At 43.5% G+C, this 21,286-nt stretch overlaps 1 protein-coding gene across 5 annotated transcripts in view; it reads left to right on the top strand.

Moving 5' to 3' along the window:
- FGF13 (fibroblast growth factor 13) overlaps positions 1–21,286 on the top strand; it is a 272,223-nt gene that overhangs the window by 115,663 nt on the left and 135,274 nt on the right. Inside the window, exon 1 of one of the 5 annotated variants that reach the window (XM_046939965.1) lies at positions 1,469–1,711. The exons of the other annotated variants lie outside the window; for them this stretch is intronic. The gene's annotated coding sequence lies outside the window, so the exon portion shown is untranslated. Of the gene's footprint in view, positions 1–1,468; positions 1,712–21,286 lie in introns of those variants that run through there. 5 annotated transcript variants of the gene reach the window in all.

Genomic DNA, 21,286 nt, shown 5'->3' with positions numbered 1-21,286 from the left:
AAATTTTATAAACGTGGCATCTGCTGGAATTTGGATATCTGGATTTGGATATCACTGCTATTTGTCCATGGCTTCTTCTTGCAAATTGCACAAATTAATTTCTCTATGCATTTCAATAGCTCTTTGAAGACATTGTAACTGCTCCGGCTGAATGGCAGCTCTTGCTGTCAGCCCACTACTTTGGACTCTGAGCAATACCTGATGAAGAATTCTGAGGTATTTTTCTCCAGAATAACTGTAGGAAGAAAAAAATGCCTGTGAGCCTTGTTGAATGGGTGGCTGACAGAGTGGCCTTCATTTTATTTTGGTCTTATCCTAAACTCAGTATTGCTTGGCTGGAGATAAGCACCAAAACAGTGATCTAAACCAAAAGCTTGGTACTTGCACAGATTTGCTCTATATTTTAACACAGATCCAGTTAGAAAGTAAGGATATGTGTGCTTGGATCTGTGGGAGGTTAAGTTGCACCAGGGTAAGTTTAGGTTGGATATCAGGAAAAACTTCTTTACAGAAAGGGTTGTTAAACACTGGAATAGGCTCCCCAGGGAGGTGGTTGAGTCACCATCCCTGGATGTGTTTAAAAACCATTTGGATGTGGTGCTCAGGGACATGATTTAGCAGAAGGTTGTTAGAGTTAGGGTAGAATGGTTCAGTTGTGGTTGGACTTGATGATTTTTAAGGTCTTTTCCAACCTGAACAATTCTATGTTTCTGTGAATGGACAAGGAGGAAAACGTGTCTCAAGCAGTACTCGGAGAGGTTTGGGTTGGATATTAGGAGAAACTTCTCCAAAAGAGTGGCAATACATTGGCACAGGCTGCCCAGGGAGACAGTGGGGTCGCCATCCCTGGAAGTGTTCAAGAAAAGGGAGATGTCACATTGAGTGACGCAGTTAGTGGTATGGTGGTGATGGAACAATGGTTGGGCTCTTCTCTAACCTTAATGATTCTATCATTCTTCTGAAATGTTTTGAAGAAGGAATGAGACTCGGATTGCTTTGGTGCTGGGAGGGCAGCTTGGAAGTGTCAGGGAACATTGCTTTGTCCTTAGACTATTCCTTGAGTACCCACTCTTGGCCACCTCCAGAGACTGAACTGTGAGGCAGGGAGTTTTTCAGTTAGCCAGTGTAGCTGTTCATTAAACTCCCTTTTGTCTGTGATCTCAGAGTTTTACATCAGGAAAATCAATAGGAAATTTTTGAACTTCTTGGAAATCTCTAACCTGGAATAGAATATTCCTTGTAGTTGTGCTTCTGAGTTGCTGGATATCTCCCTGTGGGTAGAACTGCATTAACATGCCGATGTGCCTGGCAAACAAGAGGGGAAAATTGGAACAGAATCTAAATACATGTGTATGTGCTGTTACAGCAGTTTTCCTTAATAAATGCTTCTGGCCAGACTGCAATACCCTATAGCAGATCCTAGCCAGCCGTGGAGTGTCTGTCTGCATGTCGGCTCTTCTGGAGCAGTGCCGACAGAGCCCAGGAGCTGGGGCTGTGCGTGCTGAAGGGCAGCAGCTCCTTGCTGGGATCCACGAGCTGCAGGACTGGAGAGCTGTGAGCAGAGCAGGTGCTCTCCAGCCTCCTAAAGCCAGCTGAGCTGCGTGGGGCTCCCAAAAAGCAAGAACTTAAAGCTTCTGCTAATCCATCCCCCCCAGCCTGGCAGGCGGAGCTGCCTCGCTGCAGAGCAAGGGCAGGCTGCGCTGCTCAAGCTGTAAGTGTGCATTTCTGTTTCCATTTCACTTGTTTTATTTATTTATTTTGCCAGAACCAAGGGACTGTGTTTAGAATTCTGTTGTCTGGGCTGGATTTTTGCAGGCTTTTTCCTTGCTCCACACTGGTGTCTGCCCCACAGGAGCGTTTGCTGCTCCTGGGCAGGGATTTGATGCTGAAGAAGCTCCTGAACTGAGAGAGTATTTAAGAGCGGTTCTACCCTTACCCATCTTTCCTTTCCAAATATTGCCCAAGGACAGCAGTGATGGCATGTGTGTGTGGGTCAGATGGTCTGATGGAGGGCCTCCAGTACTTGGCCAGTGCAGAGACTTGGGCATGGAAAACACATCCATGGGATGGCCAGGCTGCTGCTAGGGGAGCTTGTGCTTCTCCTGTCCTGCAGGTGCCAGGACTCAAGTGAAGTGCAGCCGATCAGCTTCAGCCTCTGCTTATTGTCACAGGGCAAAGTTGCCATGGTCCTTAGTGCCCTTTTGCTCATTTAAGTAGGTTCACTTTGAGTTTGTTATTAGTCATCTCGTGATGCTGTAATGAGAGTGTGTTCCTTTTGTAATGTCAGCACCAAGACTTCATGGGATGAGAGAGGTGCCTTGATGTCCAGATTAAAGATGATTACGCTTGCAAAATTCATTAAGTCCTTGAGAAATACCTTTGTCTGGAAGCTTTGCCCTCCCTCCTCTGGCCACACATCTCTCAAGGCCTCACAGATGAGCAGATGTGAGTCAGGTCATGGGTATGGGCACCTGTGGCGTTTCTTTGTGTTGGCATGTGCTTCGTACAGTTTTCTATGGAAATTAATTTTTTTCCCCCTCCAAATCAGTTTAGGAAAAGTGAGCTCCATAGGAAAATATGCCTGGGGCCTCCTTAATCATCGTGTTTCTGTGTTGATGCCGGGAGTGGGAGGAAGGTACAATTGAGAGGGTTCTAGGAAATGTGCTCTTCCTTCAAACTGTTCCGAGAACGCTGTAGTACAGAGTTTGCCTTGCATAATTGAATGAGAGCGAATGCTGCAGCTGGTACCATTGATATAAATAGAAATAAATATTATCCTTAAATTTATATTAAATATGACCTGTTTATTCTCTTGGAAATAATTTCCTCTGCTGCATTTTTTTTGTTAGGCTGTTAGAGAAGCTGCATGGTAGCTTTAACTTACAAGTCCGAATTCAATAGTGAAGTAATAACGTGGTCTCAGAGGGCGGATAATTTTTAGCAAATATATCACCCTAAAGATAAAGAAATCTAACATATGAGTGCCATGTAGAGACGCACAGAGAACCACACTGGTCAGTTTTTATCTAAGATGCCACTGAAGAGATACAATTAAGATATTCCTGGGATAGTAAAATAAACACCAAAGCATCTCAAGATAGTCTTATTGAGGAAGGAAGAGGTGCAGCAGATAGTTCAAAAGCTAAGTTGGTTTTCACTGACAAATAAAAGCCTGGGCATAGAAAACATGCAAAAAACTAATAAACAAACCCAACCTCACCCACCCCAGACCCCAGCAAACAAACAAACCAAGCAGAACCCTATCCTGCTCAACCACCTTTTGCTTCTGAACTAGAGGAGGTGACAAAGCTATTAAGATAACGCATAAGCAGCCCATAACTCATTCTCTGGAGCAATTGTGATCAGTCTGAGATAAAAGGGTGAATGGAAGGTGATATTTTTGTTGCTTACCTCCCCATTCCCGCTGCCTACATCTGTAGATGAAGTTGAGCTATTTATCTTCCCTTCATTTTCTGCACTCGTGCCATTTGCACTAATTACAGGCCTGGGCATCTTTGTATCACTGGTTTCTATTTTCAGTCTGACGTTTGCTCTGTGATACTGCAAAAAGAATGAATGCTGCTACATCAGGAACAACCTGGAAAAGTCATTTTGGTGACAAAATGAACTGCGTAGCTCTACATGTTAAATAGCTTAACTTACAATGAAGGAAATGGGAAACTACTTTTTTTCATCTGATAGACCCTCAGTCGCAATACACTTTTAATACTTCAAATCCAAATATTCTGTGACTTAAACTATTCTCTTAGAGTCCTCATTTTACGGTGCACGTGTGCAATTATCTTTGCTAAATGCTATCATTCTCCACTGAATAATGTGCAATTTTTTTTATCCTCAGTCCCATTTATTAGTTCTTCTTCTACACCCAGAGTGTGTTATTCTGAAGGTATTTTATTTGATGCAGAGTGCAATTTAGATCCCACTCTATCAAATTAGAAAAATCCCCTTTTGAAACTATTAAAATTACAAAGTGGATTCCCTGCAGTGAGCCATCAGGAGCAGCATGCCGTGAGGAGCCAGAACCAGGCACGCTGGCATGAATATGGCTATTGCTTTCTGGTGCCACCCATCTCTGGCATTGACCAGTAGTGACAAGAGATGGAGAAGGGAAGGAAAGAGGAAATTGGTGAGCGCCACTGCACCTGCTTGCATGTGTGTAGCTATCAATTTCAGCTCATAGAGAACCCACAAAACTATGATTATTATGTCTTCCATTGTTACGTACATGTATTTTTATATATATGTGTACTCCCCTGCCCTGCGATTTACTTTTAGAAGAGATTTTGGGAAAATGCATGGGCCTTGCTACAAATGGAGTGTTAGGTGAATGGGTGTTCATTATGCAAAAAATAAGGTTGAATATTGAGTGATTGGGCACTGGCATAGCCTGCCCAGGGAGTGGTGGGATCACTGTCCCTTAAGGTGTTCAGAGAATGTGGAGATGAGGCATGAGAGACGTGGGCAGTACTGGTGGTAGGTGGACAACTGGACTAAATGATCTCAGAAGTCGTTTCCAACCTTAGTGATTCTGTGCTTCTATGAAGCTCATTGGGTATCCTCATGCCGATACAGTTAATTCCTTTAACAATATGATCCAGATGACAGTACTGCTCATTTTGTTGATTAGTAGGCTTTGAAACACTTTTGTAGGAAATGCAAGGAGCATCAGCATTTTTCTAGTAGAAAGCCAATCCTTTAATCAGCATCTAGCTCCTAAGTCTGTTTTGAGGGTTATATTTTAACAGCCTCCATCAATAATGAAACCTAACCAAAGCTGCATTCTAGATTACTATAGTAAAAAGATTTGTCTCGGGAATTGACTTAAGGCTGATTTGATTTTAAAAATCCATGCCATACTCTTGTTCCATCTCTACTGCATTAGCTATATGTCAGTAATGACAGGTGATTTTTTTTTTTTTCTGGGCAGCTGATTTCCACTTCATACAAATGATACTATATTTTATAGCAGCTAATCTTTGTCTCATTCATTTTTAAATGAGTTTCCAAATGTTGTTCTGTGCTGATTGGGTCTAATTTTTAACTTGGCATTGGAACTGTTAATACTGTCAGTTCTTTTTAAGAGAATTTTAATTTTTAATATTGCAGTTATTTTTAACATGGAGAGATGCAGCAGGTCTAATCTTTCACCTATTTATAGGCCTTTTTGGAGGAAGCTTTTTAGCAAACTTTAATTCTTCATTATTTTGACAGAGTTTAAGGAAGCAACACCTGCAAAGCTCCTTAATGCTCTGAGGAAGAGATGATGTCTTCCTTATTTAGCAAGCTAAGGATTCAGTCTCACTGGTCAGGACTGATGCCAGTTAGCTATATAACCAGCCTTCCTGACCTGAACAGTCCGAACACAATGTATGGGAAATTTTGGAGAAAACATTACTTCTGGAGCTTTTAGCCATTGGCCCTGGGAGCTCCAGTCTGTATTTCTTCATATACCCAGCATATTATCCCTGGCCCCATTTCACTGTGGGGCTGAGTCTGGGTGCTGCTGTGTCCCAAGAAAGGGGGTTACAGAAGCAACCAAGGAGGGAGGAGAGTGGAAAAGAAGAGTTCCTATAAGCAAGAGTTGTGGGGTAGAAACAAGGCAGCTTGTCTAGGAAGGGGAGTATAAAGGCATTAAAGTTCTCTCTGTAGCCCCTCTGTAAACTGAGTTTGTGATCAGAGGATCTCATACACAGTGCATTGGTTAGATAGGGTCTTATCCTCAAGGTAAACCACTGTTTTGAAGGTATATGGTGCTGGATTTCACAGAGCCATATTATCTTGACCCAGAGCCTTACCCAGCACAGAGTCCTCTTGACATGCAGCCAGTCCTTTTGTTCCCATCCCGTGAAGAACAGCCTATCTTTTATCCTGCTTCACTTTCCCAGGCTCTTGTTGAGCATGCGCTCCCAGCACACTTGCTGAAGTCAATCTGCAGTCTGAGCTGCTTTGTCAGAGATTTCTCTTCCAAGCTGCTCACATGGTGGTGCAGATCCCACTGTTTGGAGGTGGTGGTTCAGCACTGATTGCTTAGGTCCCCCCTCTCCATCTCTCCTCTTCCACATATGTTATGAGTCTGAACTGTGGCTCCTGGAACATATTTTTTTCTCTGGCTCTTTGCAGCAAGGCTTTCATTGTTTCTTTACTGTTTTTAAACAGTTGTGCGTATTTATGGTGTTATTGCAAGTGATGTAAGTACCTGTCAAAGAAATCGCTTCACTGAGCAGCAGACTGCCCACTCATCTTCAGTACGCTGAAAGTATGAATAATCATCTCACTTCCAACAACAAGGGGGAAAAAAAATTGGCAAAGTTTGGAAATGCGTTGAAAGAATATTGCAGTTGTATCAGTACCTGCTGTACTAAGGAGAAAAATGCGCCGCTCAGAAGCACAGCTCACCCTCGTTCTTGTAACAGTCGTGTTTACAACCTGTTATGGCTTGAAGGATTTGCTGACTGCTTTTTGTTGTTGTTTTTGCTTTGGTTTGCAGCGATTACACTTACAAATTGGTGGTGATGTCACAGAGCTGCTTAAAGTGCTTCTTTCCAAGCTGGTACCATCCTTACAATAAAACTGACATTAAACATTAATGTCTATGCTTTTCCAATGGGCAGAAAAAGATGTAGGAGGATATTACTTTTTAATTCCCGATTAAGACTTTAAGAGGGTGTCTTGTTCTATTATCTATGCAGATTGGTGGCAGTGATGGTTATGAATCAAAACAGAAGGACTTGAGATAAACCACAGCAATTGACTTGATGCGCAATTGATTCCTCGTGCTCATCAAATCCCTGAGTGCTTTGTGGCTTTTCTTACTGTGACAAGATTACTCTCCTTGATCTATATACTGAGTTATCTGGGTTTTATCTCCATATTTTTTTTTTTTGCCTTAAACTGTGTTTGTGCTCAGGACTAGCACTGAGTGCTTTGAAAATGAAGTTTGTAATCACTGGTAGATATTGAGGGACCTCTGAAGCTGCAGCTTTCAGCTACCTGGCACTGCAATTACTGCATAAGAACGGGAGCTCCATTTCTTAGCATTTACACATGAAAAACAACAACAGGGTGTTGATTTTTTTTTTTTTTTTGAGTTGATTTTTGCAAAATCCAAGTTTGCCCCTGAGGAGTTCCCCTGCAACGCTCTGCCTGCTTTTGTTACTTGGGCCACGGGTGGGCCTGAACTGGAGCGAAATAGGGATGCAAATTGAATGGTGGAAGGAGTAACATGAGAGTGATGTTCCACTGTTGGTTTGTGAGAAGGGAAGTGTGGCTGTTCTTAGCACTCATTGCCCTCTTGTCTGAGGTACTAGATCATTTTGTAGAATAATGTGAAATGCTTCCCAGTGACAGCAGAACTTAATATTCGCTAATAAGCTAATGACATTGAAAAGAATATATTAAATGCAGAGACACATTTGTCTGCCATTAACATTGCTGGGAACGAAATCAGGCTCATAATTCATAATACGGATTGAAGCCTTCATAATATATAAAGGAGAAAAGAAAAGAGCTGTTAATATATTTCAAGCAAGCGATGCTGATAATACCCAGAGCTAACTCACCATGTCAGTGCTGCACATATTTTATCTTGAGAACAGACTTGGACATGCTTTTGGGTTATCTTCTATCAACTGATCCACATTGGCTGTCAATAATATGAACTCTTAGCCCACAGCAAATACCAGTTAATGTGATTCAGCTTATGCCTTCTTTAGTCCTATGCTACAAGAAGGCATGGTACCAGGAGCTGAGCTTCTGCACAGTGACTGCTATTCTGCTGATGCTTGGTGATTGAACCCTTGCCCACTGTTGGCAAGAACTGATGCTTAGTCTCTGGGGTTGCCCATCTGTGTTTGACACTTGTGCTGAATCCGTGAGAGCTTTGCAGAGCCTGTCTGCATGTAAGGCTGGAGAGCTTACATCCATGTTGAAGTTCCACAGAAGCCTGTATAGGAGGATTTGTCCTAATAACTTCAGTCAGATCTATGCTTCTGATCTTTTCAGATAATGAATATATATTGATGTTCTGAAATTTTGTTCAGTTGGGGGGAGTTGTCCAAAGGATTAAAGATAACTCATTCCAACAAGAGTTGGGGCATAGCAAGTTAACTGTTCTAACTCCATTATTCATGATTGTATTTTGTGTTATAATTTTTCTCAATTTATCAAAGGCAAAGAAGGGAATTTGCTTTCACAGCATGACAGAATTGTAGGGATTGGAAGAGAGCGCTCATCGAGTCCAACTCCTGGACTGTTGAGAGTGCCCAGCTGGAATGGGTTATGTTGTACAGAGGTGAAGCTGATAACCATCCCTGCTAACAGGGTAAAAAGAACAGAGGGATTTTGATGGTCAAAAGAAGAGGGAATACAGGAAAGGGGAAACAAAACAGTTGGTGAGATAATATGGTTACACAGAGTAGTTGGTGCATCTCTTGCATTGTAGTGATGGTTTGGATTGCAACAACACATTGAGGAGCCTCTATGAGTGACTTAACTTTATAAATTTTTAATTTAACAAGCAATGGGAGGGTGGAAGTCTGCTTATGTGAATCAGTGGGCTTCAGAGGAGAGAATGAAAATGAAAAGAGGCTTCTTGAAGAGTGTTTGTGCAAGTGCATGCAGAAGCTGGCACATGCAACAAGGGAGGTTAGAAACAACTACCGCTTAAGAGGGATTGCCTTTAGAAGAAGGCAGGTTCTTGCATGAGCTGGGAACTTGTGAATTTCAGTTTTCTTGGGCCTACTGTGCATTGTTAGCCTGAGGAGGAAAGCTTTGCGGAGAAACTGTGTGTGCCCCAGCGTTACAATCAGTAGTTAAGGCATGTCCAGCAACCAAAAGAAATCTGACCCAGAGAAGAGCACTGCTAGTGGGGACACCCGAAGAGGCCTTCCACGCCTCTGAATTACATCTGCTGGTAGTGTGCAGAATGCTTTTTTCCAGGCTAAGGAACACGAGCTCTGCCTCTGCTCAGGCCTCAGTCCAGGTGACCAGCTTCCTATTGGTGGAAAGATGATTTCAGTCCTGAGTTGCCATTAAAATTAGGATTCCTGTTGCCTTCAGTTGAAGCAGGATCATGGTTTCAATGCCGTTGGAGCATATGGAGTTAAATTAAATGATTCTGTGAAGGAATCAGGTGGTACTTTTCAGTCTGAGATGCTACAGTGGAGGGAGCACAGGTTGCATTTGAACAACCATAGCAATTAAAAAAAGCACAAGTCATGAGAGCTCAAATAGGTTCTTTCATTTAAATTGTTTCCTTAAAGTGATTTTAGTGTTGAAAGTTATTGGACTGTAAAGAGAGACCAACTGCTTTACTTCTCGGAAGTAATTACACGCCACATGCTGTGCTTCCATAAAACTGGGTTTGTTTTATGAAGGTGAGGTGGGAAGCTACCAGGTGCAGTGTGTGGAAGTTTAATTGCTGAATATGCAGAAAGTCTACAATGAGCTTTAAAATTTGTTACAAAGCGGCTGACTGAAACATAATAAATTCTAAATAGCTGTTTTACAGAATGAGACAGGCTTTCATTTCAGTGCTCTTGATGTGGGACCCAACGGATGTGTGTTTTTTCAGTTTTAAGGACGAGTACATTTATTTCTGTAAAACAACAGGATGCTTGCCTCGAACATAAAACAACAGAGAAAATGGGTGATTTTGCCGAAGAATGAGATTCTGTTGGTTCCTGTGTCTTGCTTTGCAAGACATGTGCAAGTATTCCCATTGACATCAGTAGAATTTCTGTCTGTATGGGCATTAAAGTTTGGGCGTTTCTGCAGGGTCGGTCACAGTGTGGGAATTTCATTAGCTTGTTAACAGTTTAAACAGAAGACACGTGTTTCAGCTGAATTTGGAACCAGACCTTGTAGCATTAACTCGCCTCCCTGGGAAACAGTTCTACCTCTGTTTCTATCTCCTGTTCCAACCACAGAGTTCTCAGCTTCTTGCAGGTCTTCTCCTGCAAGGTGGCTCCTGGGTTGGTTTTCCCCTCCCATACATTTCTTCTTTGTACCTCAGAGATGGTAAAAGCTAGCTCACATCTTTGTCTGCACAGAAATGTTACGCAGCAATCAAGTTCTGGTGGGAACAAATCAATTTCTTTCTTGCCGACGATGGGAATTTTAGGAAGGGCTGTGAAGACAACAAAAAAGCGTAGAAATGAGCCCGCTAAGCAGATTTCTTGAATCTCTTTATCTACCACTTTACTACTCTACCCCATCACTGTTAATACTTTCCATTTTGATTTTAAATGAACCTTTAGCATAGAACTGAATACATAACAGCGTTTACTTTTTGGATTTGCACTTGATCTAAAATAGCATGTAAAACACGAAATAGAAACGCTTTAAATCTAAAGGAAAATTTGTCAGCATGTCTCAGTGAGAAGAGTATATATTTTTAACCCAAACCAAAAATAAAATAAACCCTTTGAAGCGTGTTTATCTCCTTGAAGTGAGTTAATTGCTGGAGGAGCACAATTGATAAAGCCAGAACACATCTGGGATGTAGCGCTTTGTCCCAGTAGTTCCTGGGTGAGCACAAATCCACAATCCCCGGTTCATCAGCTCATTTCCCTTTTCAGCCTGAGGGAATTTAAATGCCTTTCTCCTGCTTCCCTGGAAAGTATTGAGCTGCTGACCTGTGCAGTCAGCCTGGGCTCAGCTGAAGGTTTAACGACATAAAGCGATGTTGGGAAGACAGATTGAGGATTGTCCTCGCTTCCCTCGTGGTGCAGGGCAGCTGTGGTGCCTTCCTGGGCAATAAATGCTCAAGTCCATATCTGCTCAAGTGTAGGCAGGATATTGCTTTGCAGATGAGTGCTGCAGCCAGCAGCAGATACAGACACTGCTGACATCAGTGCTCTTTCATCAGCTGAGCAGAACCCCTTCTTTTCCCCTGCATGAAGCAACTTGGCAGTTTTAGCCCAAACTATGGCTTGATAGAAGCACCTTTCTAGACAAGCAGTATGTTAGGCTGACTATTTTTCCTTACCTTTTCTCCACAATGAAGTCTATTCAACCATTAGGAAAGTATATCTTATGCAGTGCATTACGATTGAGCGAACCCATCTCAGAGCTGTTAGCAGGTGCATAAATGCATAAGGAGCTCTGCTGTATGGGGTTCCTAGCTGGCTTCTGGAGCACACCCTAGATTAAGTCATAAGATCATAGAATGGTTGGGTTGGAAGGGATCCTAAAGCCCATCCAGCCCCAACCCCCTGTCATGGGCTGGTTGCCCCCCCCCCCCCCCCCCCCCCCCCCCCAACCAAATCAGGCTGCCCAGGGCCCCATCCAACCTGGCCTTGGGCACCTGCAAGGATGGGGCTGCCACAAACACCTTTGGGCAGCCTCTGTGCCTCCCCTCCGGTGGCTTGTCCAGGAGTTAGAGGCACTCTGTGGCTTTTCTGAGTCTAACAGCGTCCAATGCGAAGGAGTTTGTGAAGCACAATAGTGCTCAAGGACTTCTGGAGGAGGCTCAAGTAACAGTCATTTCACACAAAATTATACTTTTAAATGCTACCAGGCACAGACTGTGAACTACCAAGTATTTTGATGAATGCCTTGCTATCAGTGGCACTGCTTGAGGGAGTACAAGCATTTGTCAGTGTGAGGAATGTGGCATTAAATCGTATCCAATAAGTTAGACATTTTCTTTCCTTGCAAGCATTATGGACAACTCCATAAAGGCCTGTGTAGTTCTATGCACACAGAATCATTAAGGTTGGAAAAGACCACTAAGATCAGGTAGTTCAGCCATCACAACCATTGTGACCCATTACAAATAGTTACAGCTTTGGCCCCCTGATAGGGAATCATGCTGCTCTCAGCCAGTATGTTTGGATTGGTGGATTTTTTTTTTTAATAGGGTATAAAAGCATACATAACTTCACAAAATCCGAAACAAGCAAGACACGTTAGCCTGTGGGTAAAGTAGTCCATTTAGTAAGACAGGTCTCGTGCTGAGCTGGAGCCCAGCAAAGAGCACTGGGAGCTGGGGAGCTCTGGGTGCCCATTTCTGTTTCCCTTTTTTCAGAAGACTCCCTGATTTTTAGGTTGTGTGTAGCACGGTGGGACATTCTGGCTTTTGAGTGCTTGAAAGATAGCCTGGGGAAGAGAGTGTTTGGTGAGAATGGGGAGAGCTTGGGAAGTTCGTATCCTATGGGATGTAATGGGGAAATTGAGGCTGTGTAGGGGCAGTGAAAGTGTTGTGAACCACAGGAGAAAACTCAGTGTCTGATCTCAGGGTTTTTCAGGCATATTGAAACAAAAACACAGCCTAATACCCACATTATGAGAAAGCAGTGCTATTTGTATTGCTTTTTAATTTTTTTTTAACTTTTTTTTAGAAGGATTATTTCAATTCTTATCTAGCATTTTCATTGCAGCTCCTTCATTCATTAACAAAGCTTAATTTATATACAGCTAAAATTGCAGGCTTTTCTTCTCTTTGGTTTTCACTGGAAGATAAAGCTGGATGTTTTCATGTTGCTAAATCCTCTCTAATCAATATATCCTGCAAATCACCTGACTAATTTTATCTGGGAGTCATTTGAGGAGGATAAACTATAAAGCCTGTGCTTTGAGATGAGCCATAGTGAGTAATATTTCAAACAGGCGCGTGGATTAGAGCTTCTCACAGACTTCTTTCCTTGTTTATTTAGAACCATTTCCTAACACAGTTCTTTTCCCAACCTCCAGCTTACGAAAAAGTATTTCTGTATTGTTGAGTCGTGCACCGATCCTGGCTCTTTGCGCTCAATGGTTGGTGCTGCTGCTTCATAAGCAAGGGAAGTCTTGCCCTACTGAGGCTGCCGTAGAGTTTTTCCTGTCCTTTATATTTTCCCGAAGCATGAAGGCAGGCAGGGATTCAGGTAACCTCTTCCTTGTACTTTCTGGAGATATTCAAAAGCTGCAAAAGTCCCTGCAGCCTATCAATGTGATCCTTTTTTAATAAACCTTTCAGCTGCTCCCGCTTAAATTTAGAGTGGTAGTAAGTGTGTGAAATCCAGCTTCAATGCTGATGCCCCCAAATTTCCCTTTGCTTCATATTGGCTAGGGGCTGAGCATGCAGGAATTAACTCTGTTGCTGTTCTTTCATTAAGCGTAACAAAGGACCCAATTTATTGTTAAGTTGGTGTGGGAATTTCCTGAGGTTAGATGTGGGAAGTTGAGAGCTAAGCCTACAAGCACTCTTGTATAACTCAATTTGGAGCAAGGAGTTGTTATTTTGGTGCCTATTACTGCTTGGGAGAGCCCTGCTTTGGATTGAGGAAGTTGCATCTCAGAACGTTCTCTGTTGGAAGAAGTGGAATGCACAGTGGAGTTTTTTTCTTTGTCAGCATTATCTTGCTTTCTGGAAATACAAAAGGCTGAGAAGAAATGTTTATATATTTAGTGTATAAATAGTGCAGTGAATGAATTTTTGTGTCAAGTGAGGTCTTGTGCTTAACTTCCACGCCTATAAAGTGAAGGCATCTTCACTTGCTGAGCATGGATGGCTCTTGCCAGGCTGGTGATTGTGGCTGGTGATGCATCAATTGGATCTCTTGTGTAGTGTTTATCTTTGTATTTGGCCTCTTGCAGCTAAGAATTTGGCAAAGAGAAGTTTATTTTTATGGCAGAAGAAGTGCTTGGAATTGCTTTCAAAGTTTTTGATCCAAGAAGAGAAGACTCTGGCTGAGGTTTGAACACTGGGGCAAAAGAAAAGCTGCAAGAGATTGTGTTGTTTTCTGGCATGAGTTAATCTATATGGTTAGATGTAATGTGATGGGCAGACTTGAATAACAAATGTAATCAGTGGCACAAAAAGGGATATTGTCTTTATGCCTGCATCTGTGATTGGATGCTGCTGGTTCTCTGTGTCATTTGGCCTTTATCTGTTCATTTCTTTAATTGCCTGCTTGTTATATTGCAGTTTATTTTGGAGCTTTCCATATCTGAATACAAAATTTAATTCAGTTCTAGAAGATGATTTAACAAAGATTTTCAGAGAGCTTTACTATTTTCATGCTTCAATCTCAGATGCACAGAGCTTTACCTCTACCAATCCTAGTGAAATTTTCTATAACAAATATTCAAATTAAGCAGTCAGAACAAAAGACATCTGGTAGATTTAGATCTATACACATCAATGGAACATGAAAGCAAAGCCGAAAGGGTGGTTGCAAGCTGAACTGCATTGACAGCTGATGGGCAAAGCCTTCTTGTGCTGGTCTGGTGGAAGGCTGAGTTTGGCTTTTGTGTAGGCTGAAAAAGACTCGGAGTGGGACTGTGCTTGGCTTTCATCTTTAGTAAATATAAATCACCAGCAGTGCTTTGGCTGAAATGTAGGGGTGGTGGCTTCTGAGGTGTAAGAGGAGGGAAATGATTTTACTGTTTTACCAGTGAGGATATCATACTGCCTTCAGTTTCTGTCATAACATCCTGAACTGTGACTTTGGTCATTAATGAATTGTTCAGAGCATTTGTGACCCTGAGCTTGTTTTCAGTGCTACACACAACTGCATTGCTTCTCTTTCTAATGGGGCTGTTCACAAGTTCTTGATTAAATATCAGCTTATGAGTTGCTGATACTAAACAGTGTAAAACTGACTTTTTCTTAATCAGGCCATTGGATAGTGCTGCATCTACCAAAGTGCAGGAGGGCTGCATTTGCCTTGCAGATCTTATGTTGCAAAAGCAACAGTTGAGGTAGAGGGTTTTCAGTGGGTTTCAGGCATCTGTAAGAGCTCCTGAAGTGGGCGATACTGGTGAAATGAATGCTGACACTGCTCTGGTTTGTTGCAGTTTAATATCTTAATAGGGTAGGAGGTGCTTTCAAAGCTGAAATCAAAATAATCCACAGAGGAAATAGAAGAGCAGAAGTGGTCAGATAACTCCTCTGATTCCAAAATGAACACTGTTGTGTGATCAATACTAATTCTGAGAGCAGCATTTGCTTTAGCCTCACTGGAATCTTTTACTGTTGAATGACAAATCTTTGAGAACATGGTTCCATGGGCATAGACTGAGCTGGAGGTGCTTTCCGGGCTGCAGGTCAAGCCTCCTGTACCTTGCAGGTGTGCAGGAGCTGCACAGCATCCCTTAACTGCTTCTGAGAGCTCACGCATCTCTTATATAGGACGCAACAGGTCTGCAGACCTTGAGCTGAGCAGCAGTCGCGGGACGAAGGATTAAAGCAAGCCCCCAAATCAAAGCTGCATTAAGGAAGTGGGGTGGGGCTTATGGAGAACAAAACGGTATATTTCAGAATACTCAGCGCTCCTGTCATCTGCCCCAGAGGCTCAAGGTAACAGCGGATGGAATAGCGTGAGGAGACAAGTGATTGATGTGCTGAATAAAGCGTGGGGGAAAGGAGCCCTGGATAAGCAGTCTGAATTTCTTATGAAAGCGATGGATGTAACAACACACCTGAAATGCAAAGGAGGAGGAGATGCACGTAACGTGTTTTCCTATGTCAGGTCTGTTTAACACAAAGAAACAGACTGTGCAGGTTGTGGGGTCACCTTTGTTTGTTTGTGGAGTGTTTTTTTTTTTTAATATGATCAAAACCAAGAAGCTTTTTTGTCTGATCTGAACTGAAATTTGCTTTTCAAACTGGCGGTGGTTATGAAGGTGTCAGCTTTTCATCCCAAAACAGATACAAATATTCCTTCTATGATCTCAAGCATTTTCACGGCGTGGTTGTATTATATTCTTCATGGCTTTAATACAAAGCCCAAAGTTCTCTTTCGAGTTCTTTTCCACCTCTTGTGATGTTGCTCCTCCTCCTCCCAGCCCCACTTCCCCAGCAGAGCTGTCTGGGGTTCAGTACAGCGATACCTGGGCAAAAATGAGAGCAGTACAAACGCAGCCTGAATTCAAAGCACCTCCAGGCCCTTTGGTATCACCCAGGAGCATCCAAGGATCGCCAGCATCCTTAGGGCTGTTCAGATGAAAGCGCGCTCATGCAGCATGCTCTGCCTAATGGGTGATCACACCTTTCTTCCTCAGATGTGAGGTTGCCAGGCTGTGTGATATAGGGCAGAGGAGGGCTGCATTCACTGGAAAACATCTCCTTACCTTCTCTTCTTTGTCACGTTAATTTCTCCCTGTAGAAAGCAGCCCTTGGAAATGTCTGTCCTTCTAACTGCACGTGTCCTTCTGGCTGACATCCTGTCTGCTTAAAGCAGGATTCACTTTGTTAAAATGGTCAGTGTTTAACTACCAGCGTTGGTTTCTGGATATAGTAGCCTGCTCAGTGCCTCGAAGTCACAAATCCAGTGCTGGCATCCCAAAGCACTGTGAATGCTTTAGTAACCATAGCTCAGGTAGTTCCTGTCTTTATAATTGGAATGAAACTCCTGAGAATGTAATGCAAACACCTGACCGTTAATATTGTCTCTTAAATTACAGTGAGGCAGGCAAACAAGAAATTTTAATTGCTTACTTTTTACTTGTCTGAAGTGCAGCTGAGATTGGCTGGATGTCTTGGTGGAGTCTCCTTGCTTGCTGAGGACCAACATTCTGCAGGCACTGTTGCCTGGGCTGGCTGCTGTTCTTCTGACTGTGAAACAGTTGTGGAGTGATGATGTACCCGTTCATCGCAGGGAAGTTGGACTAGATGCCCTGTAGGGATCCCATCCAACTCAGACTATTCTATCGTTGGTTCTATGAATGGAGGCTTGAGGGAATGGGAGGGGCAGAGGGCATAGGGAGCATTACTGGGTTAGTTAAGTAGCATCTCTTCATTCTCCACCGGGACTCATGAGCCCAAGGATGCTGCTCTGCTCAGGGAGGCTGGGGCTGCCCACAGCTTCCAGTGGGCACTCGGTGCCTTGCGGGGCTGGAGCCCATGTATGCAGCAGGGGATGGCACGTTGCTGAAGTTACACACAGACAATTAGCTTAAGGGAAAAAAATCTATGATCTCGGCCAAGATAATGTACTTAGCTGGTTAATAGTGGGCCTGCTGGTCTGCAGATGCTGAGTCATTTACTAATTGCCTCGCTTGCATCATTGCATTATCCTCAATCTGATTTCTAGTCCTCAGCTATGCCATAGAGCAAAGGAAATGGAGTGGGCCCAGCTCAGCCTCCTGCTGCGGAGGAGCTGTGTGTCCACCAGCTGGGCACGCTCGGAAAACGAACAGGGACGTGTGGGGTGAGCTGTGCTGGAAATGCATCTCATTCGCTCTGTATTGCCATTAAAAAAAAAAAAATGAAGTGATGAAAGAGCTTTCAGAGGCCTGAGGGTGTGTTTTAAATACAATGGACAGTGAAGCAAAAGCTGCAAAAAAATTAAATGTTCGTATCCTTTGAAGTCAGGCGAGGGTACTGTGGTTCTGTTTTGATTCATGCCTGCCGGCAAAAATAAAGCAGGTTGTCAGTGAAGAAAGTCTTTCTTTAAACCTATTTATTGCAGCTCACATATTCGGCTCACTGGTTGGGTGGTGGTGGTGGCAACTGTTGTAAAATGAGTAATCCTGAGAGCTGCCAGGGGAGGAAGTGAGGGGCTGGGAGTGAACCTCGGTGTTGGTGGTGGTCTGGGGCAGAGCTGTATGGTGGTACGGAGGGGACAGGAGGCAGCTCAGCAGTGGGACCAATGGGGTCTGATGTCTTGCAGCACTGTGGCTCGTGGTGGAGTAGCAGTCACCCAAAATTTCACCCTGCAGAAATCACATCAGTGAGATGGGGCTCCTGTGCTGAGTGTCGCTTCTTGTCTTGCTTGCGGAGGCGGAAGGTTTTGCTGCAGACATTTGGCCTTGATTGTAGTGGTAAACACTTAGAAGCGCCCTGTGAAAATATTGAAGCCTCTTTTGAAAATATCAGAGGTTCACAAGTAGATGTGCCACTGAAGATAACAGCGTGCCATCAACTTCACAGGAGCCAGGGTTACATGGATGTCCTCTTCAAGGACTGTCTGAGATGAAAATGCTCTTGCTGTGCTGCTGAAGGCTTTGTTTGTGAAGCACGGAATGTTTCACCAGGTTTGTAGGAAGGTTCATTCTTCACAGCTATGCTTTCATTCTAAAGAAATAAAGGCACTGAGCTTGCATTTACCTCCTGTGCAGAGACTTTCTCTGTGAGTAGCCAAGGACCTGAATGTATAGAATTGTGTGACCTGATCCATCTACATGAATGGGAGTTTGGGTTAGATGGCTTCCGACCCAAACTTCTCTGATCTGCTGTAAAATAGCTTTAAGTAAATTTACCAGCAGAAGCAGCTATTTTTAAAAGAATAGCAGACTAATGTACTTAAATTCGTTTCTTCATTGTTTAAACAAGAGTTCCGTACTTTATTGTTCTATTTCTTAATGCAGTTTCCATTTTGAGCGTTGCTAATAGCGTAACGAGCTCGAGAACTGCCTGGGAAGTCCATCTCAAGTTACTCACTGCCTGCGTCATCTCAGGCTTTTAGGATGGATCAGCACTGCTGGCCCTGTAATCTCCTCCTATCAGAATGTCATTCTTGTACAGTCTACCATTACCCAGAATGTACAGACCAGCACCCCACCTTGCTCCGTCACCCCCACTGTTGACTCAGTGGCACGCAGGGCAGCCCAGAGCTGCTGCCATAGCTGCTGGGGAGCACTGAGCAGCGCTCCCTCTGCTCTGGCTGCTTTCATGATGCTAAACTTAGCATCTCTGCTGCACACGTTTAACTTCCTTTCTCACCTTTTTTAGCTCACGGTCTCTGTGTCTTCTACAGGGATTGCAGTGTAAACATTTGCAACCAGAGTGCATGGATACAGAGATATGACGGCCAAGTGGTTAATTATAAATGAAAGAAAAACCCCTTTAAGCTGTGCCAGTCCACCCAAGTGATCCAGATTTGTCTGATAGCCTGTGTGATCACGCTTCAGTTCACTCTGTCACAGTGGATTTTCCGTGGCTTGAGATCTCCCCAATGTTCAACTCTTGCTCATTGTTTTTTGAGGCAGAATTTTGCTGTGAACTTTTGAAACAGCCAAAAAATGAGGTGGAGAAAATAACATAAAAAACCTATGGCTTTTTCTGCTAGATCTGAGACAGCTATGTGTGATGTTGATGGAGAGTTTGTTTGGAATATGAGGAGTCTCACCGTCCGTACAAACAACAAATGGCATGTAATTGTAATGAGTAGAGGTATGCTGTAACTGGGTGCCTATATTATAATAGTGTTATAATTGTTGGAAAATCAACGTATGTGGAAGAAAGAGATACTGGTTTTGGACTGGGGCTCTAGAGGAGAGAATAACGAAGTTGTAAACCAGATTTTGATTGAAGATACGTGGTTATCACAGACCGGGGAGCATCTCTGAATTAGTGAGCAACTGATTCAGAGAAAAATCTGGGGCAGCAGATGCCCATATCCCTGTACCTGGGGAGCAGTCACAGCGCTGAAATGCAGCCAGGACATTTATAGGACCAGCAGGGTACTTCGCAGGGCTGAATGACTTTGTGCTGCTTTTCATCTGCTTAAGATCATCGCAAATTTCCCCCCCTCTTGAGGGACAGAGGCTGCTGTTTGTATCATGGCTCCCTAAATCACTCTGGCCGTGAGCGGCTTTATGCCTGTGATTTAACTCTGGAGGAAACCGCTGCTGAGGACACGCCAAGGGATGGAGCCGCGTAGAGGCTTAGAGCATGCAGTGCTGAGGATTTACATCCTCTGCTGGTTGTTTGGTTCCTTATAGTGCAATGGGGGATGCTGAAAATAGATGTGCAGCCCTGAGCCCTTGGGCCTCGGTGGTGCGCCGAAGGTGGATGTGACCCTGATGTGAGCAGAGGGGGAGCTGCCCAGCCCCATGAAAGCACCAAGTGAGAGCTACAGAGGAGCTTTTGCATCTCCTGTGCTAACAGGACTGCATGGTATGGCCTTTTACCCATCACAGGTGTGAGCCTCCCAGGTGAGGAACACTCTGTAGGCAGAGATTTGTGGCTATCATCGCCTTTAACAGCTTATGGGGAAGAAATGCAAAGACTAATATTTAATATATTTTAATTTTTTTCATATTTTATTAGCCAGATCTTGAAATCTTTGGGGATACAATTGGAGAAAACAGTATTTTCAGGACTTGGTTGTATGAGTAGCCTCTTCCCATAGGTACAGTATGTTATCACAATGTGCTGAAGACATTATTTTAATTGGTCTGATGCAGACCTTCCCAAGATGAATGATTTGTCGTCTTTTTATTACTTCATTTCTACTTCATTACTTCATTTGCAGTCTGTCATAAAAGTGGAGACAAGAAGGCCGGTGTCTGTATTGAGGATGCGGAGGACCGGTGCTTTTTGTAAATCATTGTGATGGCGGTGAGCATTTTTATGTCTGTGAGCTGAACTGTCTGAACTACGGAGGAAATTGCTGCTCCACTTCTGATGAAACAGAGCATCGTGCGATGAAAGAGCAGCAAAGCCTGTTATGGTGCCAAAAGCTGTGGTGTGCCAAAGGTGATAACTTGTGGGAACATAGGAGAGAAAAAATAAACCTAGTAGCTTGTTCCTCCGCTTTTTCACCTAGCACAGACTCGTGTGCTTTATTCATTGCCAAATAACAAATAACAGTGAAGCAAGAAATGCTGCACAACAAACTTTTTAGGTTCTTTGTTCCCTCTTCCATCCTCATCTTGCTGAGAAGAGAGCCCAGGCAAAGCATGGCCTTTCTGCCCAGTGTCACTGTAAGCATGAAGGATTCATTGCAGTCCATTGGTCCTGCTTTCTGCATTAAGTAGCCTGAACAATTTGTGAGAGCAGCTACTGTGTGAAATGAGCCCTTATTGTTGGGCATATGGGCTCTTTAGAGGCATGACAGCAAGTGGTAGGGCTGTGGGTCTGTCTGACCTGTGTTATATGTTCTCCTGCTTGATGCAGACTACTGAACAGCAGCTTGCCTCCTTTCTCCTGCCATTCAGAGTCATGCTGAGCATCCTCAAGGATTGTAGTTTTGCTCCTATTAGGTTTATGTACCCTGAAAGGAGGGAGAAAGGCTTGGATCCTCTTCTGAGTGATGCCAGCACAGTGGTGCTGGTACTGTTCCAGTTGGGTAGGGCTCCTGGGTGATCATTGTCAGCCCACAAAGTTTGATGTTTCATTCTTATTTTCTTTTACTTTTCTGCTCTTCCCTTCTACAAATCTGTCAAAATTTGTGACATTCCAATTCTCTACACGTTTGCTATACAGGTTTGTTTTGCAACTTCAACCACCTGCAGAGCAGAAAGCAGGTTAGTTTTCTTGTGGTCCCGGAGGGCACAGAGCAATGAGAGTCCAGGCTTATCTACCCCAAAATGAAGGGTGTTCTGTATGTGCCTG

The sequence above is a fragment of the Gallus gallus genome, chromosome 4 (assembly GCF_016699485.2).
Source record: "Gallus gallus isolate bGalGal1 chromosome 4, bGalGal1.mat.broiler.GRCg7b, whole genome shotgun sequence".
NCBI lineage: Eukaryota > Metazoa > Chordata > Aves > Galliformes > Phasianidae > Gallus > Gallus gallus.
The sequence above is the reverse complement of the archived record's forward strand: the minus strand, read 5'-3'. Positions and strand labels throughout refer to the sequence as shown.